The 8,250-nt window shown below is 40.7% G+C and overlaps 1 non-coding gene across 1 annotated transcript; it reads right to left on the bottom strand.

Moving 5' to 3' along the window:
• Positions 1 to 7,646: 7,646 nt before the first annotated feature.
• On the bottom strand, positions 7,647 to 7,812 carry LOC121485941. Its single transcript, XR_005986441.1, has one exon. It is a non-coding gene; the product is annotated as a U1 spliceosomal RNA (small nuclear RNA).
• Positions 7,813 to 8,250: the final 438 nt, after the last annotated feature.

Below are 8,250 nucleotides of genomic sequence, written 5' to 3'. Positions count from 1 at the left end.
GAGTTGTCTTTTGGGAGTCAAATCTGATCATTTCATTTCTCTCTTATAAAACACTTCAAGCATTCTTTCGGTTTCGTGTTTGAACCAAGATGTTGAGTTTTAAATGGTCTGTGAAGTCTGACCTATGCCAACATCTTCTTCATCGCAACCAGGCACTCTGCTTCGCCGCTGTTCTCAGTGCTATAGTCACACTGGGGTTCTTTCAGTTCCTCAGGTATGTCACCTGCTTTCCTTTTCCAAATTCTTTTTTTGTGTATTATTTCCTCTTAGTACCTACATTGCAGCTAATCCATTATTAGTCATCCTTCATTTCCCAGATAGATTTGACATTCTGTCCGTATCTCACCTAAGAGTTATCATGCTTGTAATTATTTGCTCAAGTAGATGGAAGCTCTTTGAGGACATATTTGCCTTATTTGCCCATGTAGCTTTAGAATCTGGTTGGTGCCCCGTGTCATAATAAGATTCCAGTAATCATTTATTGAATCAACAGATGATTCTAGTAGATGTTCAATAAATATTTGTGGAATAAGTGAATAGAATAGAGAGTGGGGAGAGAAGCAGAGAATCACACTACACATAAATCAGGTCAGTCGGATATCCTCTCACTATGTGAACTTGAGGATGTTTCAGTCTGATTCTCAGTCATTTATTTCTATCCCAGATTCTGTGGGTGGGATTAAAATTAGACCAGTTAATGTATACAATTAATAATAAGCAAATAAATATATAGTAAAGCTAGATTAACTTCATATTGACTGGTTTGAGTTTTATGATGATCTCAACCTTTTTACTATTTGTAAAAAGAGGGTTTCCCGGAAGGTTTCATTAATTGGGCACTTTACTGCTGGCAGGAGTAGAGATTGGGGCCACCTTCTTGGAAAGTAGGTTGGGGTATTGGTAACCTTAAAGAAATGGACCTGGGAACCCTATTTTGAGGAAGCTTTCCTAAATAAATAGTATAATTAGAAATGCAGATGAAGACAAAGATTTACACATTATCATATTCAATGCAACCATTTTTACAATGAGTGTAAATTTGAAGGTACTGAAATGTCAAATAATAGTAGGTTGCTTGAGTAAATTATGACACATCTACCCTGTGACTGTCAATAAAATGATGTGTTTAAATGATTTCTAAAGATGCAGAAAGCTCATGATACAAATAATGGGTGTAAAAAGAAGAAAGCAGCATTGTACATCAGAAAGACTTTGACAGTGCAAAGATTATACAATCATAGAAAATAATCAGAAGAAACAGGCTGATGTGTTTTTATCTGTGTGTGGTGAGTTTATGGGCGATTTTGACGTCTTCCTTCTACATTTTCTAGTCTCACTTGTCAACACCACACCAGCCATGCCAACCTAAAAACAAAAAAACAAAAGGAAAACCATGAACACCTAAAGTGTAGATTCTTTTGAATAAATAAAAAAACTTTTATAAAAATGATAATCTCAGGAAGTAAGGGAGGGGGAGAGTGGGACAGTTAATTTCTTGCTTTAAAAACTTTCAGCATGTTTATTCACTGAGCAACACCTGCCAGAGAATGTTTATGCTTACTCTTGCTGTGCACACTGTCTACACTGATATTCCTCTAAAATGTTAGTTAACTACATCAGGCAAAGTCTAGGTCTGATCCTTCCTGCAATCCATGCCTGGCTATTGGCTCATTTCAATGAGGAGGAGCTCCTTTGTAAAATATATGCAGTATTTACATTTTAACCTGAAATAATACCTTAACCCCAAATAATAAATTCTCCATGCTGGATTCCCAAGGGAATAGAGCAAGTTTTGCATGGCAAGGAGGCACAGGTTTACAAGAGAGAGGAGCCCTTTCTAGTGCTTCTTAAAGTCAACACTTGTTCACATGCCACATTTAGGCACCATCAAGATCAAGATGGGCATGTTCATATCCGCTGTCTCTTCACAGTGGTGCATGGTAAGTGCTACTAACCATTTTACAACTGAGTTAAAAAGAGCTATGTGACCTTATAGTCACAAGATAGAAAGGGGTAGAATAAAGTTCCAACTCAGGTCTTTGAATTGCCAATCCTAAACTTCAAGAATTAAAAATATAGGGGCACTGCTTTAAGCCCATAGGCAGCTGTGGTCTCTAATCCACAATGCCAAAGATTAGTGTATGATAATGAATACTCACTGCATGTCTGGCACTGTCAGAGAACCATGATACACGTTAATTCATCTCATCCTGACCGCATTCAGCCTAATACGTAAGTAAATGCTCAAAATGTGGGATTGAACAAGATTTTAAAATATATACTATTATTATCCTTCCTTTACAAGGTGAAGAAATTGAGGTATAGTTTAGATCCTGTAACTTTGTCGATGATGTATGGTCAATAAGTGATGAATTTGTGCTTCATAGTCAAGCAGTCTGGCTCAAGAGCCCCCTACTCATAAAATGTGGCCAAAAGCCATTAAACCAAAGTTACCAGATGGGCATATGTGAGTATCATTTGGAGAGCTTGTTACTACTGTAGATTTTGGGGTCCTGCCACAGAGGTCCTGACCGAATGAATCTAGAGAGGAGTGTGGGAATCTGTGTGTTAACAAGTGCGTTCAAGTGCTTGGGAAACAGCCAGTGTGTAGAACTAATATTTAAACCCAAGAGTGCTGGCTTGGGACTTAGACAAATGTTGGAGCCTGGGCCATTCATTGTGTGATGGGATAAACTGCATAAACTTTCTAATTTCAGATTTCTCATCTCTTAGAAAAGTATGAGGATTTGATGAAAAAAAAATATTGCTTAGTACAATGCCTTGCAAGTAGTAGTTACTCCATAAGTGAATTATCATAAAAAGAACTATCATCATTGTTTATTAAAATTATTATAGTGGTATTTGATCTAAATAATAAGTTATTAGGCAATGAGAATTAACATTATTAGCTATAAAATATTGTTAATTTATTATATAAACTTATCACTATTGTCATGATATTGCTATATATATATATATATATATATATATATATATATATATATGTTTTTTTTTTTTTTTACAAAAGCCAGCTATTATCTCCAGGTTATCCACGGAGCAGGATTCCTATAAAATGACCTAAGCAGCTTAGCTCCCAGAAAACTCCGGTTGCAGCAGAGGTGACAGAGGAGGCTACTGCTTGTTTACTTACAGCCCATGGAGCCGCCAGCCACCACAGCTTCAGCATTATCAATATGGATTTTGAAATCACCCACAGCTAATAGCCCAAATTAATAGCCTCGGGGTGACTCCAGAGCAATCGAGAAAGAAAATCCATGACTTCACTAAAGACGCCAACGGCTATTCAGGAAGAGAGGTCTACATTAATTAACAGCTGTGAACACTGTAAAAGCTGGTGCATTCAGGAGAGGCAGTTAAAATGAACCAAACACAAGAATCCCACCAGGCTGTCCAAGTTAGGAAGCAGAGAGCACCACCCTTGGAGAGGCTGGGCTGGAGGTTGCCCAGCTGCCCAGGGGTCTTGCCCCCCAGGGAGTCAGACACGTTCTCCTACCAGCCCTGCTTCCCATTGCTCACAGCAGCCCCTAGGGCAAAGCCTGGCCTTTCGGCATCAGCTCCAAGCTATAGGAACATTTAGGTTTGGGTTGTGCATAGAACTCTGTGGTCCTTTTCCTCTGCCACAAAATCATTCAGTTCCAATGGCCTCCTTTCTTGAGGTCCCTGCTGGCTACTTGGCAAGGCGGGATTCCGCCTGTAAGGAGGGCTGAGGATGCTAAAACAGTGATCATTATCCGTCAGCAGCCTCTCTCGGGTGCTCTGCACTTAGGGAACTGGTGCCTAAGAATACTTTCAATCTCAGGTGAGAAAAGAACATACACTTAGGATAAACTGTGGTGTCCAGAGCCTATAGTAATCAAGGCAGTTGTACTAAAGGAGTGTAGTGTCCTGGATTTGAGTCCCATTTTGTCATTTGCTACCTGAATTAATCTAGGTAAGCCACTTAACCTTCCTGCATTTCCCATTTGTGAAATGAGATGAATACTACCTACTTTGCAGAGATATTACAAGATTCCTTAAACTAATGCATATATTATATACATTATACATGTAATCTGTATCCTAATGTATATAATATATATAGCATGGTATTCACATTTTAATTATGTTTTTTTTTTCTGACTATATTTCTCCCTACGTGATTTTATTCAGTGGTATAGCTTTAAATACTATCAATATGGTAAAAACTACAAGTTTTTGTTTCTAGCTAGGATGTCCGTCCCAAACCACAGACTATATATAAACTTGTCTACTCAACATCTCCTTTTTGATATCTAGTAGGCACTTGAAGCTTAACAGTTCCACACTGAGCTCTCACATTCCATTCCCCATCAGTGCTGATGGCTCAGGTCAAAAATTGTGTAATCATCTTTTTCCTCCTACTCGTCACAGCCAGTCCTCAGAGCAATTGCTTTTAGCTCGGTGTTCAAATAGACCCCAAACATATCTCCTTTTCAATTCTTCCATCACCACCCTTGTGGACCATCATTTCTTATGGGAGTCATCACCATGACTTCTAAACTGGATGGATACTCTGCTTCTGCCTTCATCCCTTCCAACCTGGTTCAATCTCCCCCCATCACATTGGCTGGGTCCAGGCTGTTCAGATCATGTGACCATTGTATTCAAAACCTTCTGGTGGTTTCCCATCTCTAAGTTAAGGGCGAAGTCCTTGCTTTGGCCTATAAAGCTTTATGTGATGCCTCTGCCCACCCCCTACCACCTGTCTGGCCTCTTTCCTCCCCCTGTACTTGTTTACTCTGCTCTAGGAACACTGGCCTCCTAACATTTCCTTGCACATGATAAGCGAACTTTTGCCTCAGGGCTTTTGCACTTTGGTGGAATACTTTCTGGAATTTTCTTCCCTCGGGTAAGTATGTAGTTTAGCCCTTTACTGCTTTCAGGTTTCTGCCCAAATAAAACAGACAAGCTTTCCCTGACCCCCTATGAAAATAGCACTTTGCTTGCTCCCCTGCATTCCTTTTTGTGTTTAGCTGCTTATTTTTCTTCCTGGCATTGATCACCATTAGATGTATTCTATATCTAAGTACCATGTCATTATCCCAAGTAGAATATCAGATCCAGGAGAGCATTGCATTTTCTGTTGTGTTCCCTGATGTAATCCTCAATATCCAGAACAGGGTGTGATACCTAATAGAAAGCCAATAAATACATTTTTTTAAAATCAATGAATGCATGAATGAATGATTATTACTAGTTGAGTTTTTTGGAACTTATTCCAGGTCCATAAACACAGGTATATATATCCTTTGTATTTTTTGTGTGTGTTTCCTTTGTGTTTATTCTTGCTTGTTTACATGAAGGGGGGGGGTTCAATAGGAGGGCAGAGAAGTAGAAGGTTCCTCATCAGTGTACTCACCTCAACATGGCACTGAAAAGGAAAGCAACATCATACTCATCCAGCAATTTCTGGGCCAAGGCAGTGTCCAGAGAGTATTGGAGAGCTCAGCTGTCCACTCATCAGGGAACTTGCTCTGGACCCAGAGGACTCTGGGAAGTACCACTCACTGGCCGGTTTACAGATGCCTTCATTCCTCCCAAGGTGAACTAGTGAAGAGCAGCTCCACCTCACACTCCTGAGAGCTGTGGACACAAAGTGAGTCCTTAACTCCTGTTAGCAGAAATGCTCTCAGGTAAAGCTGAGGTCAATGGCTATGGAGGGCTTGGAAATGTTATCATTTATAAAGCAGAGTTTTGCATTAAGAAGCAGACCGGGTTCCAGTATTGATTGTCCAATTATTACCCTATAAGACCTTTAGGAAAATTTCTAGGCTCTCTGGCTTTGCTCTTCCCAACTGGTTAAAAGGGCAGGCTGGACTGATTGGTACTGGTGTCCAGGCTGGTAATGAGATGTGGCCTGGAATTTACCTATATTTGTGTTAAACCTTATTTCTGCAAATGAAGCCATTTTGTCTCAGGCAAGTTACTTAACTATCTAGGACTTGATCCTTTATCTGCCAAATGGAGATAACAGATTTTAAGGTTAATTATAAGGATAAATAGAGATAATGCATGTGATGAGCTTAGATTTAGGTCAACCATGTAGTAAGTGTTCAATATGTTTATTATTAATGTGATCACCTCCATTAAAAAAATCCCCAAAGTTCTTCTTTTTTTTTTTTTTTAAGATTTTATTTATTTATTCATGAGAGACGCAGAAAGAGAGAGAGGCAGAGACACAGGCAGAGGGAGAAGCAGGATCCATGCAGGGAGCCTGATATGGGACTCAACCCCCAGACTCTAGGATTACACCCTGGGCCGGAGGCAGGCGCTAAACCGCTAAGCCACCCAATCCCCAAAGTTCTTGACATATGAATTGGCGCCCAGAATTTTCTTGTGAGACATAATTTAGATTTAGAATTCTATCTATCTATAATCTACCTATCTGTCTATAGGTCAGAATTTCATAAATAGGCATTAGATGGAGTTCTAAATCAAAACTATTTCTGGGTACCTGAATTAGGGTGAGAAAATTGTCCTTGAGGTCAGCCATCAAACACATGTGGTGCTTCCAGCCCTAGGCAGTGAGCAGGGACAACTGCCACCATGTGCCTGAGCCCCATTCTACACTTTTAAGGAGGGATAGCCCCTGCTGGGGACAAAGGATGATGGTGGGATGCAGGTCTTTCCAGATCAGTACCACTTAGTCACTGCCCAGAATGCAGAGGGTGTCATGGGGTTGGGATAGAGTTGGGGAGGTCTGGTGTGGCCCAGGGTGTTGGGAGCAGACAGCTGAGGCAGAGAGGCTGGGGGAAGGGGTGGGTCAGGACCATATGTGAGCTGAGGCTTCCAGCCCCTGGGCATGCTCCACTGCACTGAACTCTGCTTACAAAATATCATCAATAACCAAGTTGCTAGGAATTTCAAGACTGATACCACAGAGCCCTGAGACCCTCATGCAGAGCCTTCTGAGTATCAGGCGCTTCTTGACTGAGCTGAGTGTGGGGCCTTTGCTCATGAAACCAGCCCTGAATCCCAGCCTGGCAGAGTGGAGGCAAAGGCTATACAGACTGCACTGCCTGTCATGTAGCAGGCTCTCCCTGCCAACTAGGTTATCTTCAAATTGTCTGAAACCTCTTCTACCAGTGCCCCATTCTCGAAAGAGGGCACGTCTTTAAATTGCAAATCTAATCATATTATTCATCTGCTTAAAATATTTCAGTTGCTTCTCTTTGTTCTGAAAATAGAGTTCAAATGTCATGTGGTCGGTGGGTCCCTGTCACAGTCTTCCTAAAACTCTCCTGACCCCTCACCCCACACCCCTTTCCTCCTCCATCACTGTCCTCCAAGATCACTGCTCTTCACTTTCCTTAGGCTTCCTCCCATCTTAGGCCATGTGTAGGGGAAGAAGGAGTTCCAGGCAGAGAGAAAAGTCTGTGTGAAGCCTTACTCATTTGTTGGCTTGAAAATTAACTTCCTGGTGTGTGTGTGGGGGGGTGTTCGGATTTTTGGCCAGCCAAAACAACCTCCATCCTGTGTTTGTTTGTTTGTTTTCAGTTTTTCAAAACATGTTTATTTCCTTAAAAAATGATTCAAGGGCTCAGGCTTAAAAGAAAACCTACACCAGAACAGAAAATGGGACGTTTTTCTCCTTGGCCAGAACAAAACAGGGGAAAGTATGAACACAGTCCTCCCACCTCACCACAAATTCTGCAGTCGAGTTTTTCCCCCATTTGGAAAATCACAGGTCAGCATATTGGCAGTACAGAGGGTAAGACTTACTCTGGAAAAACCACCCTGGTGATAATTATATCTCCCCTGACAGGTATATATATCCTGTGTTGCTGTTGTTGTTTTTAATAGAACTTCTCAAAATTCTGAATATAATCAGCTATTTAAAGATTATTGATTTAAGGTGTCCCTTTCTAATTAAACTATAAGCATCATACAGGCAGGCTCCATCTCTCTCTTGTTCACAGTTATATTCGGTACCTAGTTGAGGTCCAGACACATGGTAGAGTCTCAATGACTATTTATTTAATTATTTATATCCAGTGCCTAACCAGGATGGATAAGCTGATGCCCAATCACTTGAGATTATTATCTGGTAAAGAATGCCCTTTAATTTAGGCAAATCCTGGTTAGGTGTTAGAACAAGACTAGTTTTAAGTTTCTTTTATTCTTGCTCTCCTGGACCTCCTGATTTTACCTCTTTGGGTTTGAAAATCTTCTCTTCACCATTTCCCAGTTTTGTCACTCCTCAGCAGAAGG

The sequence above is a fragment of the Vulpes lagopus genome, chromosome 2 (assembly GCF_018345385.1).
Source record: "Vulpes lagopus strain Blue_001 chromosome 2, ASM1834538v1, whole genome shotgun sequence".
Lineage (NCBI taxonomy): Eukaryota > Metazoa > Chordata > Mammalia > Carnivora > Canidae > Vulpes > Vulpes lagopus.
Note: the sequence above shows the minus strand (reverse complement) of the source record. Positions and strands in the feature narration are given on the sequence as shown.